This window comes from Kogia breviceps, chromosome 17 (genome assembly GCF_026419965.1).
Source record: "Kogia breviceps isolate mKogBre1 chromosome 17, mKogBre1 haplotype 1, whole genome shotgun sequence".
Classification (NCBI taxonomy): domain Eukaryota; kingdom Metazoa; phylum Chordata; class Mammalia; order Artiodactyla; family Physeteridae; genus Kogia; species Kogia breviceps.
The window spans coordinates 37,283,648-37,310,342 of NC_081326.1; positions in this window are offsets into that span (position 1 = coordinate 37,283,648).

A 26,695-nucleotide genomic window follows, 5' to 3' on the forward strand; every position below is an offset into this window, starting at 1 on the left:
GTAATTCATACTGTGTAACTCCCCTGCAGGATCAGGCTGAGACAGAGACTTTGCCTGGAATCACACCCTTCCTCAGCTTTCTGCTTTCACTTCCTTCCCTTTCCTTCCAGTGTCTCCTGGGAGCACATTCTTAATAAGTTACTTGCATGGGGTCTGCTGTTGGGGAACCCAATTGCTGATGACACACTGGACCTTCCTTCCCTCTTTCCTTCCTATCCTCCTCCTCTTATTTTTCTTCTTCTCCTCCACCTCCTCCTCCTGTGTTTTGTGGTTCTTGTCCTAATTCTTTTGAAAAATAAATTTCTGGCATATAAATTGTTAAAATAATGAGGGTTAAGATTTATGGAACACTCACTATCAAATATACTTGTTCTAAGTGCTTTGTGTGTATTAATCCTCATACCAACCTAGATATAGGTATTATTTTTATCTTCACTTTACAGGAAAGGAAATTGAGGCTTTCCTGTAAATTGAGGCAGAGAGATTAAGTAACTTGTTTAAGGTCACAAGGCTGGGATTTGAAGGCAGGAAGTCTGGCTTCAGAGTCCATGTTATTTTTCAGTTCATTATACTTTAGAAACAAGCTAATGATCAGAAGAAAATGATCAGAAGAACCTAGGGGCAAGACGGGAATAAAGATGCAGACCTACTAGAGAATGGACTTGAGGATACGGGGAAGGGGAAGGATAAGCTGTGACAAAGTGAGAGAGTGGCATGGATATATATACACTACCAAATGTAAAATAGATAGCTAGTGGGAATCAGCCGCATAGCACAGGGAGATCAGCTCGGTGTTTTGTGACCACCTAGAGGGGTGGGATAGCGAGGGTTGGAGGGAGGGAGATCCAAGGGGGAAGAGATATGGGGACATATGTATATGTATAACTGATTCATTTTTTTTATAAAGCAGAAAGCTGACACACCATTGTAAAGCAACTATGCTCTAATAAAGATATTTGAAAAGAAAGAAAGAAAGAAAGAAAGAAAGAAAGAAAGAAAGAAAGAAAGAAAGAAAGAAAGAAAGAAAGAAAGAAAGAAAGAAAGAAAGAAAGAAAAAGAAAGAAAGAAAGAAAGATGTTATTATCTTCATCAATGTAGATGTGGTTAGTTTATAAATGTCCTTCCTTGTATTTTCTGGATTTAGTATCAAGGTTATTCAAACATCATAAAAAAGTTCCCAGCTTTTATTATTTACAGAAACAATTTGTATAAGATACAGATAATTTATTCCTACAAAATCACCTGCAAAATCATCTGTAAAATCATCTGAATTTTTCTTGGTAGGTTTTTGAATACTGAAATAAATTCCTTAGTATATTCAGGTTTTTCAATATTTCTTGGGTCCTCTTTGGTAATTATTATTTTTCACAAAATTATTTCACCAGTTTCAAATTTATTGGCATAAATCATGAATAGTATTCTTTTGTGTTTTGCATCTCTTTTGTAGTTATTCTTATGTTCCATTTAAAATTTTCTAACATTACTATTTTTACTTTCTTGCCTTTTTACTTGTTGATCTTGGGAAGTTTCTTAATATTATTAGTCTTTTCAAAGAAATCAGTTTTGCTATTGTCAATCTTTTCTATTGGTTTAAAAAGTGTTTATTCCTTTAATTTATGCTGATTTACATTTCCTTCTTTCTATTTTCTTTGGATTGACTGTGATGCCCTTCTAATTTCTTGACTTGAAAGCTCAGTGTGTAATTTTCAATTTTTCTGCTTTTCTTATGTAGACATTTAAAACTATAAATAGCCTTCAAGCACTAATTTATCTTCATCCCACAAGTCTTGATGTTTGGAAGATTTTTGTTTTCCTTCTAAATACTTTTAAAATTTCCATTATGATTTCTTCTTTAATCCACATAATATTTAGACGTGTGGTTTCCAAATGTATGGTATTCTTTTGGCTCTGTATTTATTTCCCGTTTCTAACTTCTAATATAATATTATCATAGTAAAAAATGTGGTCTTAATTATTCTGATTCTGTGGTATTTTTAAAGATTTGCATTTTGGACGACTCTATGGTAAGTTTTTGGAAATGTTCCATATGTGCTTGACAAGAATGTGAATTTCTGAATTTGTTAGTTACAAGGTCCAATACATGTTCATTACATAAAGTTTATTAACTGTGTTGTTCTAATAGTCTATCTTTTCAGTGTGAATAGAATACTGTTTACTATTAAGTCTATGTGTCTAATATTATATTGAACCCAAGTTTCTTTAGTTCATATATACCTATATATTTTCCACAGCTTTACCTTCAATTCTTTTAAATCATTATTCTTGATCTTGTCTGCTTTAGAAAAAATAACATATAGAGGGCTATATTGTCCTTCAAATGATCCCTTGCTCTCTTTTTTTTAAAACATCTTTATTGGAGTATAATTGCTTTACAATGGTGTGTTAGTTTCTGCTTTACAACAAAGTGAATCAGTTATACATATACATATGTTCCCATGTCTCTTCCCTCTTGCGTCTCCCTCCCTCCCACCCTCCCTATCCCACCACTCTAGGTGGTCACAAACCACCTAGCTGATCTCCCTGTGCCATGCCTTGCTCTCTTTCATCTAGAGTAATGCATTGAAGGTACTTGTACTTACTTCAACAATCATGTATTAAATGAATCACGCAGTAGACAGTCTACTAATAATACAAATATGAATAAGACGTGACTTCTTTTCCTAAATACCTACAAAACTAGTGTGTAGACCATTGTAAGCAGAAAACTGCAGTATAAAGGGCAGATGCTAAGACAATGGTATGCACTTCATAAATATCTCCTGATCAGGCCAAGCTCTAATCATTTCCCTACAATGTCTGGTGAAGAATACCAGTGCTTTCTTCAAGCAAAGCATCTAGGCTTTGTGCACATTGATTGGCATATGAAAGGCAATTAGCTAAGGGAGGTCCAACTTCAGATCTGCAGCCACTATCTGATATCTCAACAGATTCATTCAGATGAATTTACACATCCTTTAAAAAAGTACCACTGAACATAAGAAATAAAAATGCCCTTAAGCCACAATTTAAAAAGCAGTGTATATGGTTAAACCTGATCTGTCTGGAACAAAATTACACAAAATGTTCAATAGAGTGTGTTGTGTGACTAGACCATTATGCATGCCTTTGGAACCTTGAGAAGTACCAAACTGAAGAGAAGTGCATTAATGGACCAATAACACATGCCAACAGCCATTAGAACATCACTATTTTCAGTAAAAAAATATAAATCTTAACATAAAAATAAATTTATTTATATTTATATAAATTTATATTATATTAAATTATATTTTATATATTCATAGTTATACATATTTCTATTTTATTAAATTATATATTATATATAAATTTATATTATATTGAATTACATATATTTACATTTATATAAATTTGTATAAATATATGAATAAATATATAAAAATATATTTATATGTTTATATATGAATATAAACATTTATATAATAATACAACTGTACGGCTTCCCTTGTGGCACAGTGGTTGAGAGTCTGCCTGCCGATGCAGGGGACACGGGTTCATGCCCTGGTCCGGGAAGATCCCACATGCCGCAGAGCACAGCTAGGCCTGTGAACCATGGCCACTGAGCCTGTGCGTCTGGAGACAGTGCTCCGCAATGGGAGAGGCCACAACAGTGAGAGGCCCGCATACAGCAAAAAAAAATAAATAATAATAATAATAATAATAATACAACTGTATATAAATATATGAATTATATATACTATGTAAATATATATAAATTTAACATATATTTATATATCATATATTAATATGTAATTTATAATGCAAATAATATATATTATATAAACTATTTTTGCATATGATATATTTATGTATAAACATAAAATATATATTTGTATATTTTAAATTATGTACTATACATTTATACAAAAATATTGTTATGTAAGTTATATAAATATAATACATACAATTTAATATATAAATATATATTTATAAATAAATATAATACATAAATATAATTTATTAATTAATATATAACTTATATAGTAACTATATATTAATTAAATATAAATTAATATATAAATTATAATTTTATTTGTATAAATTAATGTATAAATTACAAATTTGTATAAATTATCAATTAATATATAAATTATATATTGACAAATATGTAAAAATATATAAAATATACAAATATAAACACATTATAAACATAATAGATAATTATGTATAATACAAATATAAGTATATATAATTATCTATAATATAAAATATAAAATACATTATATATATTTTATTTTATACATATATAAAAATTTTATACACATTTTTGATATATATTTTATATATTTTTATTTATATGTAAATAAAATATATAAAAATAAATTATATGTATTTTATATATTATATATTTTATATGTAATATATTTATATATACTTATATATAGAAATAAATATATATTATTTATATGTATAATTTTAAATATAACATAATTATGTATACTATAAAATGCACAATAATATTTATATACAAATATTATCATCTAATTTATAATATACATAATTATATTATATAATATACTTACTATTTGATATGAATATAAATTTATATATAAATATATGTTTTTATATAAATATATTTGTATATTATTGTATAATTTATATTACATACATATATAATTTACATATTATATACATAACTATATAATATATTTATATATAAATATGTAAAATATATGTTTACATATTATAAAATACCTAATATTAGTATATATACATTTATATATTATATAATTATATATCATTATGTAATTTATAATACATAATTTAATTACATAAATATCTAATTTAGATAATATATAATGTAGTTATTTATAATATAAAATATATATTTATACATTATAATTTCCATAATATATATTTATATATAAATATTATTATATAATTTATAATACTTATAATTTATATTATATAAATATATAAATTTAGTATATAAATATTACATGTATTTATATATTATATATGATTATAATTTTACATTTATATATTATATAGTTTTAAATATTTATACAGTATATTTACATCATATATTTATATTTACATATTATAATATTTATTATATCTATATATTAGGTAATTTATAGTATATATGATTCATATTGTATATTTATATATTATATTTAACTTATAAAATATATTATTTATATTATATATATTATAAATAATTTATATAAATAAAATATAATATATATTAAAAATAACTTGCATAAAAAATAAAATAATATGTAATGTAAATATATATATAATAAATATAATATATGTAATTTATATTATATAAATGCATATTCAAATATATATTCATTATATTATATTTAAGTATACTTACATTATATAATTTATTTAAATATATAATAATTTATACTTTATATATATTTATATATAGTACTTAAATATATCTCATATATCATTATATATCATATATATTTATAATATTATACACTCATCTTTATATAAATATATAAATTTTAAAGTAATATTTATAAACTTATATAATAATATAAATATAATCTATAAATTTTATATATAAAATTCAATATAATATAATGTAATATATTAATATATGATATATAATAAATATATAATTATATTATGGCATATATATACTTATAAATATAAAAATATAATATATACATATATATTTTATTTATTTATAGAAATATACAAATATATTTAAATAAACTTATGTTAAATTATACACAAATTTACATTATGCTAAATTTTATATATTTATATAAATTTACATTATATTAAATTATATTTACATAAACTTTATATATATAAATATATTCTAAATATTTATATATTTTATATATATATAAAATCCTTTGCAGTTCTGTGATTAGTGATCATCTGGGGGGCAGTAATTCTGTGGTATTGATTCTTTCAAATAAAATAAATTATTATTTGGAAACTTTAGGAGACCCTGAGTCATTCCAGCAGACATTTATCAGTATCCTACTCTGTCCAAGCATAGTTCTATCTGAGATTTGTGGCCAGAGGATGCAGGAAGGGGGTCAAGTGGGAAGGTTCTGAGGGGCCTTCAAACACCAGATCACTGAATCAGATAGGTCTGTTTGAGGATAGGAAGACAAGACACAGAGCCTACAGGATTAACACCGTAAAGGAATCAGTAAATAAGGATGTTGTGGATTGAATTGTGTCCTTTAAAAAATATGTTGATGTCCTAATCCTCATACCTGTGAATGTGAGCTTATCTGAAAATAGGGGCTTTACAGATGTAATCAAGTTAAAATGAGGTCATACTGGATTATGGTGGGCCCTAATACAGTGCCTGGTATCCTCATAAGAAGAGAGAAATGTGGACACAGACCCACAGACATACAAGGGAGAACACAATATGAATACAGAGGCAGAGAAAGGCATGATGTGTCTATGAGCTGAGAGGAAAGCCAAGGATTACCATTAGCCATCAGAAACTAGGAGAGAAACCTGGAACAGATTCTTCCTCAAAACTTCTAAGAAGAAGGCTCCAAGACCTTGATTTCAGACTTGGAGCTTCCAGAACTGTCAGAAAATAAATTTCTTATGTGTTAAGCCACCCAGTTTGCGGTGATTTGTTATAGTAGTCCTAGGAAAGGAATAAAAGAGGGATCCAATTAGATAGAAGGATGGTGAACTTCTTATAGGTGTTCTCTGAAAATTTGGTGTTCTTTAGATGGTGTTTTGGGCCAGTGTCTAATCTTATAAGCATTGGGCTGTGAAACAGTGATTCTCACCCTTTTGGTGAACACAGATAGCTGAGGTGGGGTAGGAGACATCACAGTCCATTTAGGTTGGCCAAAGACCCATGCTCTCCATTCCTGCCTGTTCCTAACTTTCAATGAATAAAAGAATAAAATAATGTCATTTGCAGCAACATGGATGGACCTAGAGATTATCATACTAATTGAAGTAAGTCGGACAGAGGAAGACAAACATCAAGATATTGCTTATGTGTGGAATCTAAAAAAAAAAGATACAAATGAACTTATTTACAAAACGAAGACTCACAGACATTGAAAACAAAGTTATGATTAACAAAGGGGAAAGAGGGGGGGATTGAGGGATAAATTAGGAGTTTGGAATTAAAATATACAAACTACTATATATAAAATAGATAACCAACAAGGACCTGTAAAGCACAGGGAACTTTACTCAATATTTGTAATAACCTATAATGAAAGAGAATGTAAAAAAAGAATATATATTTTTACATATATTTATAATGGAATCACTTTACTGTACACCTGAAACTAACAAAATATTGTAAATCAACCATACTTCAATAAATATTAAAAATAAATAAAGAAGCCAGTGATCAAAAAAGATGAATAAAATTCACATTATTTATAAACTTACATATAATTTTATATTATAAAACAATGACATAAAGTTAAAAATAATCTAGTAGTTACATTACATTTATTATGATAGCATACTTTATTTAAATAGAGCAAATGTATAGGCAGCACATGAAGAGTGAAGGCAGCATCATTCGGCAGATGATGTGTGTGTGTGTCTGCTTTGTCTCTATATGTATGGATGATTCATCTGGAACTCACTGCAGGCATGCCTTAAAGTCTAGTTATTGGAAAATTATAGACCAAAATAATGTTGATGCAAATGTGCAGAGCTACATATTGTAGGGTTAGCCAAACAACCCACATCATACAAAATTAGTAATGATGAAGCTGAACTAACAGTAATTTATAATTCTAAGGCAAGATTAGCATCAATTGAAAATCACTACAAACTGTTGATGTTCTAATAATATTGTATCCTTCCCCCAAATTGTGAGAAATTAAATTGACTTCATGCTTATGCACCTGTGAAAGAAGAGCTGCCATTTGTTCGAATATATCAGTATGTACCCAAATATTAATCAAGTGCCTTCTAGGTGTGCCAAGCATTTTTCTTGATGCTGGGGATAGAGCAATGAACAAAATAAAGTCCTTTCTCTCACAGAACTTACATATTTCCAAACACATACTATATGTAATAAACACTGAATCCACAGTGAACTGTGGCAAATTTAATTTTGTTTTTTTTAAATTTTTTATTGGTTTGTTGGTTTTATTTTTTTAAACATCTTCATTGAAGTATAATTGCTTTACAATGGTGTGTTAGTTTCTGCTTTATAACACAGTGAATCAGCTATACATATACATATATGTCCATATCTCCTCCCCCTTACATCTCCCTTATACTCTCCCTATCCTATCCCTCTAGGTGGTCACAAAGCACCAAGCTGACCTCCCTGGATGATGGACTGCTTCCCACTAGCTATCCATTTTACATTTGGTAGTATATATAAGTCCCTGCCACTCTCTCATTTTATCCCAGCTTACCCTTCCCCCTCCCTGTGTCCTCAAGTCCATTCTCTACATCTGTGTGTTAACTCCTGTCCTGCCCCTATGTTCTTCAGAACCTTTTTTTTTTTTTTTTTAGATTCCATGTATATGTGATAGCATACAGTATTTTTTCTCTTTCTGACTTACTTCATTCTGTACAACAGACTATAGGTCCATTCACCTCACTATAAATAATTGAATTTCATTTCTTTTTATGGCTGAGTAATATTCCATTGTATATATGTGCCACATCTTCTTTATCCATTTATCTGTCGATGGACACTTAGGTTGCTTCCATGTCCTGGCTATTGTAAATAGAGCTGCAATGAACATTTTGATACATGACTCTTTTTGAATTATGGTTTTCTCAGGGTATATTCCCAGTAGGGGGATTGCTGGGTCATATGGTAGTTCTATTTTAGTTTTTTAAGGAAACTGCATGCTGTTCTCTATAGTGGCTGTATCAATTTACATTCCCACCAACAGTGCAAGAGTGTTCCCTTTTCTCCACACCCTCTCCAGCATTTATTATTTGTAGATTTTTTGATGATGGACATTCTGACTGGTGTGATGTGATAACCTCATTGTAGTTTTGATTTGCATTTCTCTGATGAATAGTGATGTTGAGCATTCTTACATATGTTTGTTGGCAATCTGAATATCTTCTTTGGAGAAATGTCTATTTAGGTCTTCTACCCATTTTTGGATTGAGTTCTTTGTTCTTTTGATATTGAGCTGCATGAGCTGCTTGTAAATTTTGGAGATTAATCCTTTGTCAGTTGCTTCATTTGCAAATATTTTCTCCCATTCTGAGGGTTGTCTTTTTGTCTTGTTTATGGTTTCCTTTGCTGTGCAAAAGCTTTTAAATTTCATTAGGTCCCATTTCTTTATTTTAGTTTTTATTTCCATTTCTCTAGGAGGTGGGTCAAAAAGGATCTTGCTGTGAGTTATGTCATAGAGTGTTCTGCCTAGGTTTTCCCCTTAGAATTTGATAGTGTCTGGCCTTACATTTAGGTCTTTAATCCATTTTGAGTTTATTTTGTGTATAGTGTTAGGGAGTGTTCTAATTTCATTCTTTTACATGTAGGTGTCCAGTTTTCCCAGCACCACTTATTGAAGGGGCTGTCTTTTCTCCATTGTATATTCTTGCCCTCTTTATCAAAAATAAGGTGACCATATGTGTGTGGGTTTATCTCTGGGCTTTCTATCCTGTTCCATTGATCTATATTTCTGTTTTAGTGCTAGTACCATACTGTCTTGATTACTGTAGCTTTTTAGTATAGTCTGAAGTCAGGGAGCCTGATTCCTACAGTTCCATTTTTCTTTCTCAAGATTGCTTTAGTTATTCGGGGTCTTTTGTTTTTCCATACAAATTGTGAAATTATTTGTCCTTGTTCTGTGAAAAACGCCACTGGAAGTTTGCTAGAAACAAAGAAAAAAATAAAAGAAAATAAAGTTATTAAAGTAAAAAATAATTATTAAAAATAAAAAAATTAAGGGGCTTCCCTGGTGGTGCAGTGGTTGAGAATCCTCCTGCTGATGCAGGGGACATGGGTTCATGCACTGGTCTGGGAAGATCCCACATGCCATGTAGTGGCTGGGCCCTTGAGCCATGGCCAGTGAGCCTGTGTGTCCAGAGCCTGTGCTCCACAATGGGAGAGGCCACAACAGTGAGAGGCCTGTGTACCAAAAAAAAAAAAAAAAAAAAAAAAGTAGATACAAAAATTTAAAAATTTAGAAGTAATAAAAAAAAAAAAGAAAGGGCAACCAAACTAAAAAACAAATCCACCAATGATAGTAAGCACTAAAACCTATACTAAAAAAAAAAAAGAAAAGAAAAAAGCACAGACAGAAGCCTAGGACAAATGATAAAAGCAAGTCTATACAGACAAAATCACACAAAGAAGCATACACATACACACTTACAAAAAGAGAAAAAGGAAAAAATATATATATCGTTGCTCCCAAAGTCCACAAACTCAATTTTGGGATGATTTGTTGTCTATTCAGGTATTCCACAGATGCTTGGTACATAGAGTTTATTGTGGAGATTTAATCCGCTGCTCCTGAGGCTGCTGGGAGAGATTTCCCTTTCTCTTCTTTGTTCGCACAGCTCCTGGGGTTCAGCATTGGATTTGGCCCCGCCTCTGTGTGTAGGTCACCTGAGGGCATCTGTTCTTCGCTCAGACAGGACGGAGTTAAAGGAGCAGCTGATTGGGGGGCTCTGACTCACTCAGGCTGTGAGAAGAGAGGGGTACAGAATGCGGGGTGAGCCTGTGGTGGCAGAGACCAGCCTGACGTTTCAACAGCCTGAGGTGTGCTGTGCATTCTCCTGGGGAAGTTGTCCCTGGATTCCAGGACCCTGGCAGTGGCGGGCTGCACAGGCTCCAGGGAGGGGAGGTACGGGTAGTGACCTGTGTTTGCACACAGGATTCTTGGTGACTGCAGCAGCAGCCTTAGCGTTTCATGCCCATCTCTGGTTTCCACACTGATAGCCGCAGCTCACACCCATCTCTGGAGCTCGTTTAGGTGGTGCTCTGAATCTGCTCTCCTTGCGCACCCCGAAACAATGGTCTCTTGATTCTTAGGCAGGTCCAGACATTTTCCCACACTCTATCCCAGCTAGCTGTGGTGCACTAAACCCCTTCAGGCTGTTTTCATGCAGGCAACCCCAGTCCTCTCCCTGGCATCTGACCTCCGAAGCCTGAGCCTCAGATCTCAGCTTCCACCTGCCCTGGCAGGTGAGCAGACAAGCCTCTCGGGCTGGTGAGTGCTGGTTGGCACCAATCCTCTGTGCACGAATCTCTCTGCTTTGCCCTCCGCACCCCTGTTGCTGAGCTCTCCTCCATGGCTCTAAAGCTTCCCCACCAACACCCCTCCAGCTCTGCCAGTGAAAGGGCTCCCTAGTGTGTGGAAACTTTTCCTCCTTCACAGCTCCCTCCCAGTGGTGCAGGTCCCATTCCTATTATTTTGTCTCTGTTTTTTTCTTTTTTTTTTTTTGCCCTACACAGGTATGTGGGGAGTTTCTTGCCTTTTGGGAAGTCTGACGTCTTCTGCCAGCATTCAGTAGGTGTTCTGTAGGAGCTGTTCCACATGTAGATGTATTTATGATGTATTTGAGGGGAGGAAGGTGATCTCCACATCTTGCTCTTCTGCCATCTTGAAGGTCTCCTCTTAATTTTGTTTTTAATATTAAATCATGATAGGTTGCTATCAAGTAGTCTTAGCCATATATAAAAGAGAAGTCTAAAGAATTATGTATCATTCAACACTCTGAAAATGTCTGACATTTTTGGATCAGTCTACAGTCCATTAGGAGGGTAATTTGCTGCTCTCCCATAGGCCACACATCACACTTAAGCCACACTTCTCTAAAACATATCGTCTAGATCATCTCAGATAACTGCTGGCATAACTTGACCTTTGACTTCCTGAAACGACTCAGTGTTTTCTCTCTCTGCATTGGAATATGAGCAGGACATCAGCCTCATTCTGATCTATTCAGTTTTGGAGGGTAAGAGATGGTAGAAAGGTAGTCTGTTCTTCTTTAGTGTGCCTGGGGAAAAAACTAGAAGTCCATTCTGACTCTTCTTCTATTGGGACATAGTGGACATACTGGCCTCTGCCAGCTTTCTCCAGCTAGTTCCTGCCCAAGCAGAGATGGAAGTTTGCATCGTACTGCAGTCTAAGCTATACAGGTTTAAGGAGTTTCTAATGTACCTGTTTGCCTACTTTTTACTGATTTGGAGCCTTCTCTGTTAGGTCTGTCTTAAGTTCCTATTTCAGATTTATCCATTTCACCTATTCAACCTTCTCAGATGTCAAAGTTCAATTTTTTAACAAGTAAAAAAAATGACTTATACAAATAAAAGGTTAGCACATATCAAAAATTCTTTTGACTTGTTAATGAGGGAACCAGCAGGGTGGTAAAGCTGGTTCAGAGGCAAATTTGAGGACAAGACATTACCTAGTTACTCAGGTAATTCATGTTAAAGTAAGTTTGCTAAGTTAAAGGTAAACCTGGTCAATGTCCATCAGGACAATAAAATGATAACCTTTAGGGTTAATCTACTCTGTGGACAGAATCATTTACACATCTCTTGAAGAGACTCTCCAAGTTGACTTATGTCTTCACAGAGTCTGGGCCCTAACCAGCAGTAAGCAGGAGGTAAAGCAAAGATTTAACCATTAAGAGGGCCTGTTAACCAATGCTCCAGTATAATATTTCAAGGACTTGCACTTGCCTTATCTCCAAAGTTTAAATAATCTTTGCTAACACAGTGTTTTACTTTTTTAAAGACCACAGTGATCAACAATTTTTTTAAATATGTCCATATTATTATGTCTAATGCTTGATTATTGGTTATATTTTGAGTACTCATTTAACACCCATCTTTAAAAGCTTTGGCTAAAATTTAAAGCCTTACCAGACTTATAAAATACAGTGGTACAGCCTATCTCTTTCTCTGGGTCTCTTTCTGTGTGTGTGTGTGTGTGTGTGTGTGTGTGTGTGTGTGTGTGCATGTGTGTGCGTGTTTACCTCTCCAATAGAAGAGGAGATGAGATGGATTTTTCTAGTCCTAGCATTATTGGTTCCAAGTCCCTTATCTTCCATCTAAAATTGCATCCTCCAGGCAGAATAATCTGCTGGATAAGAATGTGAGCTTTGGCTTCAGACAGCTCTGAGTAATAGTCTTGGCTCTTTTATTAACACTGTCTTCTAGCAAGTTAGTTAACCTTTCTGAATCTCAGTTTCTGCAACTCTAAACTAGAGAAATAACACCTACATTGTAGGGCTAATGTGAAGATAGCATCTGAAGACCTTAGAACAATTCTGGCACTTAGGGAAAAATATAATAAATATTAGCTGTTCTTCCCTTTCCTTAACTTTATAAACCCATTCACCACACAGAAAAATACTACACCAGGCTTTTTAGGATAAAAATGTATATTTTATATGGATGTTCAGGGTAATTAAGACAACCACCTTGTTACTCAGTCTAATTTTTGCAATTTTAAAATGAGATTTTGGTTTGTTTTACTGTATTTTATTTATTTTACTCTAAATTGTCTTTGATTCTGTAGCTTCTCCATGGATCTAGATCCACAAAATAAGTGTGCTTTGCTGACATCAAGCTTCTCTCCAAATGCACTAGAAGTTCACAGTTATATGTGTTTATAACACTCATGCATGACGTCACTAGATCCTTATCCTCATTGCTTCTGAGTTAGTAATAGGGTGAAGGCATGATACTCTAGGATTTACATGTGAACAAAGGAGTATGCTCTTTGTGTTTTATTCTTAATGTCAAAATATCAAGTTCTCATCTCTATGCATCTTGAGAGCCCTCCTCAAATTAGACTCATGGGCCTTCTTTTAAATCTAAGATATATTCAATCATTTTAGGTAAAGAGATGTATAAATTGAAGTAGCATTTAGAAGAGAATCTCACTTAACTATAACTTGCTCATGATAGAATTTATTTATTTGGAAAGGCTTGTGCCAGAGCCAAGCTTTAACATCCTAACTTTTAATTTGTATTTTTGGCCTGCCCCATGGATGAAGAAACACTAGAAGCTAACATTCTAGCAAGGTACAAAGTCAGCAAACTCAGTTACAGATACATAAAGAAATTCACTCTACTCTGAATTGTTTCATCAACAGTTGAGGAACTGTAGGAAAGGTAGGGAATAGTTCCTTTTAGCCTGAGATTTAACCAAAACACCTGTCACCTGGTTGGTTGTTCAAAACTGCCTTCTGAGAAACTACTAGAAAAGGGAAAAGGAAAAGAAAGATTAAGAAATTCCATTACCTAGTTTATAGATGCTGTGGGTGCTGTATTTGATTCTTCTGTGAATTTTTTGTTATTGTTAAATGAGATGAAAGGCTGTAAAGAGCACCAGAAAGATGTGAAGAGTTACAATTATTTCCACAGATTAAAATTAAAACTGGAGAGTTTAGATGTGTAACTGTGCATTTTCACTGATGCTGTTGGCAGATTCTCTCTGAAGCAGCAGTAGCTGTGACATCCATGTCAACACACATTGCCCGTAAACAAGGAAGACCTGCCTCAGAGTGGGGTTGAGGGAATTGATGCCTCACTTGAGTGCTTTGAGAGACCAAGATCAAAAGCACTTTTAAGCATATCATATAGTTATCATCATTAAGAAGCATGAGGCAAAGAGTCCTAAACTCCCAAATTTTCAAAGCAACAAAAGCAGCCCAGATCTAATGGGACTTTGAAGTCAGATAAATCTCCAGGTATTTTTATTATAGAAACTCACAACTAATTAAGGAAAATTCTATCTGGGCCAGTGTTTAATTATGTTTGCTTGTCTGCTTGTGTCATGTATGTATTCTGAAAGTAGAAGGGTATCAATTTGATTGTACCAAAGACTGTGCTGGGACCAGCCAACAGCATTCATTTTGAACAAAGCATGGCATAGCAGGGTTTTGATCTCTTTTGTCTAAATAAAGTTCTTAATAAGCATTGGTGATTTTTGTAATTGTCTACATAGCCCAAAGGTTAGCCAGAACTTTCTGAGCAAAAATCACATCTACTTTATATTACAGGTAATGTTATTAGGCCATTTACATAGGAAGATGCTGGAAAACTCTGTCTGATAATAAAAGAAAAACAAATGGTACTAAATATATCACTAGAAGTGGTGATTTATATAAAAGCTAGACCAGACTGATAAATGGTAGCTCAAGAGCCAGATCTTGCCTAAAGTTTTTTCTTTGGCATACAACATGGTCCACATTGTGGTTTTCCTAAAAATTTTAAATTGTAGACAGCATTTACATATTAGGAAATATCTCATAATATGTTAATTTCCTGAAATTCTTAAAAACTTGGAAGGTCTGGAAATACTGGGCTCACCTGGCAACGATGGGCTGGTTTTGTCTTAGGAGAAATGTTGGCCAATTCCCCACAGACCCAACCATAATTGATGGGTAAACAAAATGTGGTACATCCATACAATGGAATAGTATTCAGCCAGAGAAGAAAATAAGTATTGATACATACTACAGTTTGGATGAACCTTGAAAACATTATGCTGTGGGGAAGACAGTAGACATGAAAGACCCTATATTGTATGATTCCATTCATATGAAGTAGCTAGAATACAGAAATCCACAGAGGCACAGAAAGCAGATTTGTGGGTATTAGGGGCTGAGGGAAGGGGGAAGTGAGGAGTGGCTGCTGAATGGTTATGGGGGTTCTGTGTGGGATGATAAAATAGTTCTGGAACTAGGTAGTGGTGATTTTTGCATAATATTGTGAATGTATGTAATGCCACTGAATTGGACATTTAAAAATGGTTAAACGGCAAAATTTTGTTATGTGTATTTTACTATAGTTTAAAAAAATCACAAGTTACCTGTCCTCACAGTGTTCAGGGCACTGGAAAGACGTGGTTGATATGGCAAAGCACACAAGCCCTGCTGGCCCCATCCCCCCTTGGCTGGTGTGAGTGGGACAGAAAATGGTCTTAGTTGCTCCAGCACCTCTCTGTGCCCCCACTTCTGGGGTGAAAAAAGTTTCGACAAAAAGTTTACTGTGCGTGGTAAAGTCCTAAGCCTCACCTCCAGCAGCATGCCCACTGGTACTCATAGGCTGGTGACCTATGTGGTCAAAATCCACCTTATCACACAGGGCTTCTCTGAGGCCATCACAGATCACTGCTTGTGACAGGTCCAAGCTACCTTGGACCTGTCACTCTAGGCCATAGGCCAGCTGCTGAAAGCTACCCCAAATTCGATGGCACATCTCATGGCTGGTCCCACCAGAAGGGAGCCAGGTTCACATAATCTCAGCAAGTAAGATCCCCTAGCTGTAGGAATTAGAATCATTTACATCTCTGTTTCCTCCATCAGAAGAGGAAGCCCCAAGTGATGAAAATACAGTAAAATAGCTTTTATCTACGACATGCCTGGCACTATTCTAGGCACTTTACTCATTTAATGGTCAAAATGACTCTGCGAGGTGCTTTTATAGATAAGAAAGTTCCAGCGCCCTTCTTTAACTTGCCCAGTGCCCTTTAGCTACCTGTATACAACCTGAGACACAACGCAGAGAGCCTGTTTCCAGTGCCAGTGCCCTAAAAGAGTGTATTTACTACATTCTTCAACTTCTATAAATTACAAGCCTTTGGCTACCCCTGCAGAAGAAAGCCTAGACGCCTTATTAAGTGTCCTCTGAATTTCTCCTGAGGAGGTAAAAGGGCATACGCTGGGGCCTTAGGCAGATGGTGGTGAGGGTGGCCCTGGGAAGTTTGAGCCTAGAGGGTGGACACCTACCTGAAGAGCACTGACTCCCAGGACGGTGTGCTCTGGGTTGGGAATTAGAAAGGAGCACTCCTGCTGCGTGGGCTCTGACCATGGGGAGGCCCTGGACCAAGAAGGCTTTGCCTGTCCTCCAACCCCAGCGTGTCTTGGCTTTGCGAGGTCCAGTCTGTGCACCCTGGTTAGGAAAAAAACATGTCTTCCTTGATATTCTACACCATGAGTGCCCATGACCCTGGATACAAAACCTCCCCATATCACCAGCAGGATGAATTACACTGTGGCCATCAGAGCCAAATTCTTACCGCGAACGCTATTTCTGTTTCAGCAAAACATCATCGGTCACCTAAGTTAACGCTGGGTTCGATTGCTCACATTTTTTTAGTTTGGTTTATCTTTCATTTGAAAATTCAGTTTGATTTTACAGTTTCATTAGAGCCTAAGTATAAGAAATATATAGAACTACAAGCATTTTTTTGTATTCATGCAATATGATATTAAAAAAAATAATTTAAGTCAACAATGAGGGTTCTTGTGAAATATTTTCCTTTAAATGAAAGTTTGAGGAATGTTTGATTTTGCTAATTCCTCCCTTGCCCAGTAGTAATCCTCCAGATCACTTACAAAGTGGTCTTTGAAGTGGAAAAATAATTATGTGAAACTAGTCATAAGTGTACTTCACTGGTTCCCATCTCATGAATGTCCCCAGTATAATCACCTCTCAAGTTCTGTTGATTTAGCACCAAAAACCTTGAGGCTCTGTTCTGTTCTTCCTTGTCTGCTGCCTTCATGCATTGTGGGTTGCTGATCAGCTCTTCAATATCCCCATTCACTACACACCCAGTGAAAATCATCCATGCTGTATCAAGCACTGTGGCAGGCACTGGGAACACCGGAGAACCCCAATCCCCTCCCTGGAGGGCAGTATGGTCTGTCAGGGGAGAAAGACCCAGGACCAAAGACACAGCACAGTAAGGGTACTGTAGAAGGAAAGAGGACATTACTCTGCAGAGGAGAAAGAGAGTGTGCTTCCAGAACATCAGGGAGGATCACAGAGGAGGTGGTTTCTGAGCTACATCCTGGCTATTCACCATGTGATATCCACCCAAAACAGAACACCTAACCTTTGCACAAGTCCTTTTTTTCTTATGCAGTGTTTTCAAATAAAGTATGGTAAATAGCATAGAGGATATTTTCTTTCATTTCGCTTTTATTTTTTATTTGCCTGCAGGCATTCAATCAGACAAGCTTAGATCTGAATCCCTCTTTCATTTATTAGACCTATTATCTTGTATAAATGGCCCCTACTCTTCCAAGCCTCAATGTCCTCATCTATATAATAGGTGTCATATGATGCCCTCTTCAACTGCTTGTCTTCATCTAATCAGATAATGTAAATAATATGTTAAGCACAGAGCAGGACACATATCAGGGCACCATGGGTGGTGACTGCTGATATGTTTTATCAGCAGAACTCTTCAGATGATAAGCTGAGAGGAAAATCACATGCCTAACTATAACCTGATCACACTAAGATCTTGTGCAAAAAATCTACTTGTCAGGTTCTGGATACTTTGGAATGAATGTGCTTCATTTCTAATACAGTTGCCAAGAGATTCAGTTGATTTTAAAAGCTGCCTTCCAGAGCCTATACAAAGTGTGCCCTTGTGGTATACATCTGTACTTTTTTTTTTTTTTTTTTTTTTTTGGTGGTACATGGGCCTCTCACTGCCGTGACCCGTGTCCCCTGCATTGGCAGGCGGATTCTCAACCACTGTGCCACCAGGGAAGCCCTACATCTGTACTTTTATTTTTAGCTACATCAACCAACCAATCATAATAAATTTAAGTCATAATATGATACCACAAAAGAGTCACCCATAGGAACAGTACATGACCACTAAACAGTTCTAACACTTGAATAACTGAGAGAAAAATTTAAAAACAATTAACGAATTTTTTAAATCCCCAAACACACCCATACAATGTTATTTTGTGGCCAGGCTCAGCATAATATGTTCTTAGTATGGGTTTTAGTAAAAATAAGTAAATAAACAAAATGGAGAAAGTTCAGAAAGAGAGAGAACATCATTCATTTCAGGTTTTCAAGGGATGTTGGACCTGCATGTTTTTGTAAAGAAACATCTGTCAGGGTTTGTGAACCCACCAGAGTGCCAGGATTCACTTGTTTAATGTGAGGAGAGGTTGTAGAGCCAAAAGCCCCAGGCAGAACGAATAGGCTGGTTGCCCCCTGGGGAAGCAGGAATTTATCAGGATGCCTGATGCCATTTTGGTGCCAACCAGCAGAACTTCTTGATACTAGTGAGGCTCCACCATTTCAGAGCAGTTACATGAATTGACATTAATCAAAACATCTATTGGAATGTTAACCCATTCTTTCAGGACATTAGTCAGAGGCCACTGTGTTTGGGGGCCCCTCTGTCAAATAGCAAATGCATTGCTTTCAGAGTCCTGAGCCCCAGAGGAGGCTTAGTAATGCCCACTGACCTTTGTGCATTTCAGCCACCTCACTTACCTTTCAATGGTGCATGAAGCATCTGGTATTTCTATTTTCTGTACTGGCAATGGAAAAATGGAACCCCAAACGCTGTTTTTTTACGCTATGATTGCCTTGGAAATTTTCATGGTGGAGATACCTAGATGTTGACAGCTCTTGCAACCATTCCAACCAAGCTTCCTGATCCATTCAGGCAAAGGGGAACAGCTCTTTTGCGGTATGCGGGCCTCTCACTGTTGTGGCCTCTCCCGTTGCGGAGCACAGGCTCCGGACGCGCAGGCCTAGCGGCCATGGCTCACGGGCTTAGTTGCTCCGCGGCATGTGGGATCTTCCCGGACCAGGGCACGAACCCGTGTCCCCTGCATCGGCAGGCGGACTCTCAACCACTGCGCCACCAGGGAAGCCCAGGGGAACAGCTCTTAACCACAGACAAAGCCTCTCACTGCCGGCTGCCCTGCCAGTCTCCATGCTAGTTTCAATGGTGATTGACAACCAAAAGGCACAATGGGACAATTTCACAGTTCATTATCTAAGAACTAGTGGAACCTCAAGAATTTCTTTGAGGGCAAGTATACAAGTGTTGTGCATGTATCTAAATTTGACAAAGTTACTGACACTGAGAGTTGTTGAGCTTTGGTCAGAATTACCTAAAAGGAGGTTAAGAACTAGCCTTTGCTATATAACATTATTTGTGGTAGTAACTGAAATAGCTTTACTCTTTGTTTAGGAATTTTGTGAGGCCTGTTTGAAGGCAGGAGAATGAACTTGCAGGGTGCTTGCCAGCTCCATGATTTTATGAGTCCACAAGCAAGCAGAGAATATACACAAATAAGCTCCCTAGAAGATTTTGGATCTTTCCAATTTGGCCAGAACAATGTCAGGAGAGACTTTTCATTTTCATTTTCTTCACACAGTCTGAACTAAAGCAAGCACAGGCCGTGGTGTCTGTGCAAATGAAAGCTGACTACAGGCTAAGAAGTCACCACGTTCCAGCTGAACCTCAAAGAGAGGTGCTATTTGTGCAAATTCTGGGAAGTGTGAGGGTTCTGATTTCACTAGAGCTCGGTTTGCTCATTTGCTCACATTCAACCATGACCAGGGAAGGGAGAACCTTCAGCCAAGTCTGAAATCCGCTCAGCCCCTGTGGGATTTGAGTTTAGCTCTTTTAAAACAACATTTTGATGAGTTGTGTGTAAATGAATCAGAAACATATGGATTCAATTTCCCTTGAAGTGTACGTGGGTTTAAAAATTAAGGGGGAAAATGTGTGGTGCTTGGGTATGTATCAAAGACAAACTGTTTAAAAAATAATGCAAGATGCTTTGCAGAACAGAAAACACTCCTTCCTTCTTGAAGCCAGAGCAATCACAGCACATGAAGAGGCCAGTCCTGTGACTCTGAAGTTACAAACTATGCATGGGGCCTGGCCTTCTAAGGTCTGCTGTTGCTCTGCTGGCAGCCTCCTGCGATGTCCCAGGACCTTGTGAACAACACCCAGCAAATGAAAAGCAGACACCATGCAACAGGGAGGCCAAATCATATCTGAGCTGAAAATTAAATCACTAGGCAAGCCAAAAAGATTTTCAAAAAAGGTATTTGCACTCTCTTCTTAAGTTAATTTAATTCTAAATGGAGGACAGTCTGCAGACTGAGATATAAACTGAAGCTGAGATATATAAACTGTGAATTCTGTTTTCTGAACCCTGAAGATTCTCAGGGCCCAAGGCCATGAATATCAGTGAAACAGACTGTTTTGGAACTGAAACTTGGCCAGGGAAGAACCCAGCTACTGAACCCCTTTTGGTTTTTGGACTGTGTTTCTTTTTTTCCACAACCTTGCTCCTATACTACCCCAGTGGCAAGGATCAGTTCCATTATAAAACAGTGAGTCCAGACTTATGGCCAGACACCAGCCATATTCTGAAACTATTTAGGGAACAGATGATAAAAGCTGTTGCTGTTAAGTGAGGACATTAAAACAACCTGCTATCTACTATTACAATAATTGTGTAAAGAATAGGACAATTCAACATCAAAAATATATATAGATCAAAATGAAAAAGAAATGAAAAACAAAAGGAAGTCTTTCCTAAGGTAAGTTAACCAACACATGCTGACATTTAAAAATAAAAATAAGCTATTGATAATTTCTAACACAGTTAAGCAAAAACTTCATATTTTAGCTTAAAATTTTAATTGTTTTTCATTCTTAATTGGAGAGGTCTAGCTTGTTCAGATAAGTGATGGAAGAAAATCAGATTACAAAGAGACAATATGCCATCACTATTTCATCAACTGGGAACATTTGAGAGAACTGAGAAATAGCAGCTCCACAATGCTCTTGGCCTTGGATGCTCCTCCTGTCTTCTGGGTAAAGTCTATGGAGGAGAAAGGAGAGACCAGATGTTCGGACCTGGAAGGGGCCAAAAGAAAGGTTGCAGACTGATTCAGCATGATTCTTTCCACCCATGACTCTACTGGTCCTAATGTCCTTGTGGTGCAAGTGTCATGGTGACTTCAGAGCAAGACCTAGCCTTGTAAAAGCTTTATCACTTACAGGCCCTGGCTTGCCAACTCCATTGGATTCAGCCCAGTTCTATGAGATTAGATTCATCTCACTGTTGTCTCACCAAATGCTCATCTACCCTAGGTCTCCTCCCTCCACTGACATGGACTTCCTCTCCTCTCAAACAAGTCTGACTTATCCATAATCACACTGAGCATTTTCCTTGCTCTTACATTTAGAAAGAATATCTGTTTATTTAAACTAAGGTTCCCTGAAAGGCAGATTGTGGTTAATCAAACAACTGTACTTACACAGTAATTATCTGAATTGGTTCCTAAGGTCATTCTTTGCTTTCTACCACTAACTTTCCAAGTGGAAAAGGGGTATAAGCCACTAGTTCTCTTCCCATCACTTCAAGTTACCCCCTCTCTTTCTCAGCAAATTGCAGCATAAGCAGATACCTCCCCTACCACTCTACAGGCAAGTATTAGACTGAGAAAAACTCATTTTAGTTCTTCTTGTTTAAAAGTAGGAAATTCCTAACACCAGCATCAACTATGTAATGGTTTTCAAAATCCACTCATTCATCAAACATTTACTGAGTGCCTACTGTGAACCAGGCCCTGTCCTTAGAAATATAAAAACACATGAGAAATTGTTGCAACCATCACCTTTTACTTTCCAATAGAAAGACACAGATGTATAAGCAAATTATTGCAAATGAGAGGTCTGGTTACTAAGATAGAAGGATATATAGTACACACTAGGTGTGATAAAAGGGGATGGTCAATTCTACTTTGGGGGAGGGGGGTTGGCTTATTAGAAAAGGCAATTGTTTTAATCACCTCCTATTCACCCTATTGATGTGGGCAAGATTCCATCCTAAGGTTATGGGGATGGTCAAATATATAGCACCTAACACTGAACAGGAGAGATTGACAACAGTTTATTAGTCACAAATACTTACATCCTGGGGGAGGAGGAGGAGATCACAGGCCATGCAGGGTCACATTAGGTTTGCACTCTGGAATGGAGTGAACAACCAGGGACTATGGGAGGCAAGCTTTGTAGTACCAAGAGGATGACATGTCTCTGGTTCCCACAGGAGGATGTGATTGGCTTGTTTCAATAGTTCTGTGACTGGCAGGGGACTGAAACCCACTACTCAGAGTTAAAAAAGTACAACACTTGTCCCCTTGATAAGGAAGGTTGTTTGTCTGGGGGAGTTTATCTATAGCAGCAGAACATAGAGGGGAACTTGGGGTGAGGCCAGAGGAGGCCTTCCCAATTTCACCAGACATCAAGACAGCACATAATATTGAGCCTTAAATTTAGGCCTTATAACCACAGTTATACTAGAGACAAGTCTTGAAAAATACATGGGTGTGCTTTCGCCAGGTGGCTGGATAAGGGTAGACTGGCATTCCAAACAGAAGAGTGAGAGAGAGCAAAGGTCCAAGGGCAAAAACCAAGTTTATGCTTTATGGAAAATATGTTATACTTTGAAAAAAATGAAAAATGTCTACAGTTGTAGAAAAGAAACCACAATCTGTCTTTGAAGGTTAAAATATTTAAACATTAGAGGTAATGAAAGAAGAGAAGAAATGTTAATTGAGAACAACATGACCCAATAGAAATATAACATGGACCAGAAATTTGAGCCACCTATGTAATTTTAAGTTTTCTAGTAGCCACATGTTTAAAAAGGAAAAAGAAATAGGTGACATTAATTGTAATGATATAATTTATTTAACCCAATATATACAAAATATTATCATTTCCACATGTAATAATATAAAAATATTAATAAGATGTTTACATTCTTTTTTCATACTAAGTCCTTGAAATTCAATATGTATTTTTATAGCTACCGTATAACTCAATTTGGACTATACGCACATTTCAAGTGCTCAATACCACCCTTAGCTGATGGTTACCATATTGGACACCACAGATTTAGAGCCTCTTGAATTAGCTTAAGTTTGGAACAAAATGCTATGTAGTTTTCTCATCTGTAAATCATCTGTTAAAATAGAAAGTTCATACAATTGAGTGTAAGTTTTTAGATGAGGGATGGAAATGCCTGGTGTGTGTATTGTTACTGTCACAAACCCCTTACTGTAACAATTACAGATAATACTTCTATCCCAACACACTTTCCTGCTAAGTCTGCAGGCTGCCACTCTCAAAGATTGCAATTGGCAGGTAAGATGAACCCATATGCTGTCCCTTTCCCAGACATGCAAATATTAAGTCTCCTTTCGTAACTAAGCTTGAAACACTAGATTTTAGAACACTGGAAATATAATTCAAAAGAAGTTAGGGCAGTAAGTTTAAAAATACTCTTCAATTAATATCATTTATTAGATCCTCTAGATGACATTTGTAAGTTAGCTGCTTGATCACATGACTGTACAGTTATTTTATATTTGAGGTTAAGTACCCTCTAAAAGATCTTATTTGTTTTTGAACTTCTGCAGAGAATACTGATGGTTTTCAACATATTTACACTGAGTTCTTCAGAAAATAAAGGCAACTATAATACATAAGCTGTGTAGCAGATCCCTAAAGACACAATCCAATGATTCACACACACATACAGTTGCTCAACTTACCAAATATATTTTTAGTATGTCTATGTGACTCAGAGAATAACATATACCTGATTCAACATAGTTTTGTCAAGTCTGAATTTTTTGGTTAAGAGATCTGCTTTATTTTGATGATCTATTTTTAATTGTCTCTATGGGGTTTTTTTCTCTTAGTAGAAGTATTTTCTCTTCTGACTGCACCTAGATTCTTTTGACATCTTAAAAATGCCTTTGCCTAAGAATTCATATTTCATGCCATGTATTTACTATATGACATGGGAAATAATTTATTTTTTGACATAGAGTAATAGGAAGAAACCTAGGAAAGGAGGGGCAAAGATTCAGAGACTTTGTTTTCACATTTGTTCTTAGTGTTTCAAAATGAAAAAAAAAATTAGTTCTTACATATGTGGATTGTGATCTAACTGGGAAAATACTGTGCCCACAATGTATAGGATTCAAAGCATGGAAAGGTAATGGAAGGAGGCCCCAGTGTAGTCTAGCAGAGTCAGGATGTGCACTGATAAATAAAGGCACAGTTTACAGGATTATTAAAATATTTATGAGACAATATTAGAAAGCTCTGCTAGAGGTTAACTAATAAAATACTCCGTAGAACACCTATGGACCAAACCAACACCATTTTGCATTAGGACGAAGTGGAACTTTCTTTCTGATCATATAAAAGGTCCCTTGCTTGACGAATTTTTTCCCAATGAAATGTATGCATTTCAGACTGAAAATTCCCCCAGCCCATCATTCTAAATTTTGTCTTTGACATACATGAGGCAAATAGAAAAAAAATTAAAAAGTAATGAGGAGGGGGCCGAACTGCTTTCAGAAGTTCCCACATATGTACTAATTAGTGATTCTATCTGAAAATATTCCCAGAAAGCTGGATGAGTAAAGCAGACTGGGATAAATAATGCAAAGACCCTGTGGCATTGTCACAAACACCATAATCAGGGCTGTTTGTGAGTTCAGAGAGTCTCCAAGTGCTATGCCTGAGAATAAAACATCAATGAAGTAAAACTGTGCTAATAACCTCGGGTTATCACATGTGTGAGTGCGCGCGCACACACACACACACACACACACACACACACACACACACACACACACACACACACACCACTTTTTTCTTTCAACCTTTTGGTTCAGCTTAAGCAACACTTTCAGGGTTTATATCTCACTCACCCCCCACTTTCAGGTCTGTTTTCACATAAAGTGAAGTAGAATTTCTTACATCTAGTTTGTAGTGCTGTTGAAATGTGCAGTCTTCTTTCAAACACTGGTCCAGTTACATAAGCACATGGAGATGATTAGCTGTGAAATAAGGCATTAGTCCACAGCCTCAAACACCAGATGAAATACTCTCCAATTACAGGTACAGCAACCTCTGGAGTCTCTTTTGTGAAATGACAAGCCTGCTGGTTTAGTCTTCGGATACAACGCCCAACTGTGTTTTTTAAGTACAATTGAGTTTCATCAACCAGACCAAAAATACTGCGGTTGAAATGCATTCTGTAAAGTCAGTGGAAAAATAACACTAGTAGTTCCATAAATGAGGGGTAAATAGCACTATTATGGTAATTTCTGGTTTTAATGCTTTCAGCTAACACAGGAAGACTATGATTTGGAAGTTGCAGTGGAGGTATTAGAAGAAACACCTTGATCCTTCACTAGAAGAGCTACAGAAATGACAGCATAAATTGTGCAATTTCACTCTGGGCTCTCCTGACCACCAAAAATAGGGGAAAAAAATCATTTAATGGCTTTATGAGTGTGTATGTGCTGTGTGCTTGTATATTTTATTAGCAACATTTCTAAGCCTCCCTCATTCAAGATGTTAAGATTGCATATGAATAAGTCAAAGCCTCTCCTCCTCCCAGCCCTGCCTCCACCTGCTGAGGGACACTCTACAAACTGATGGTCTGGGACAGAGAGGAAGCTTGGGCACCCCCCAGACAACCCACTGGTGTCCAGATTCCTGGCATAGCAGCAGCCTGGTACTTTGCAAAACCAGAGTGGGCTCCCACTCTATGTCAGTGACCCATTTATGGGACTGATTTTACTGCTTCCTCAAACTTACTGGGCATGAAAACAAAGTCTGCTCTATAGAAGTAAACACAAGGTCTGGAAACAGTTTGAAGCCTGCCTGCTAATGAAGGTCTTTGGTCTCTTCTTTCTGTGAAATCAAGGCTTCCTCCAAAAGGAATAAACTGCCCTCCATGACAGGGAGTCAGGTAACCAGGTATTTACATTTAGACAAGATAGAGTCTCATCTGGCAGGCTGGAAGAATGCCCAGCTGTCAACAATCAAATACAGGCTTTCAGATATCTTTCTCAAGAGCCAAGGATGCCATCTGAAGAACAAAGTAGTGAGCAATTTCCCACTAACAT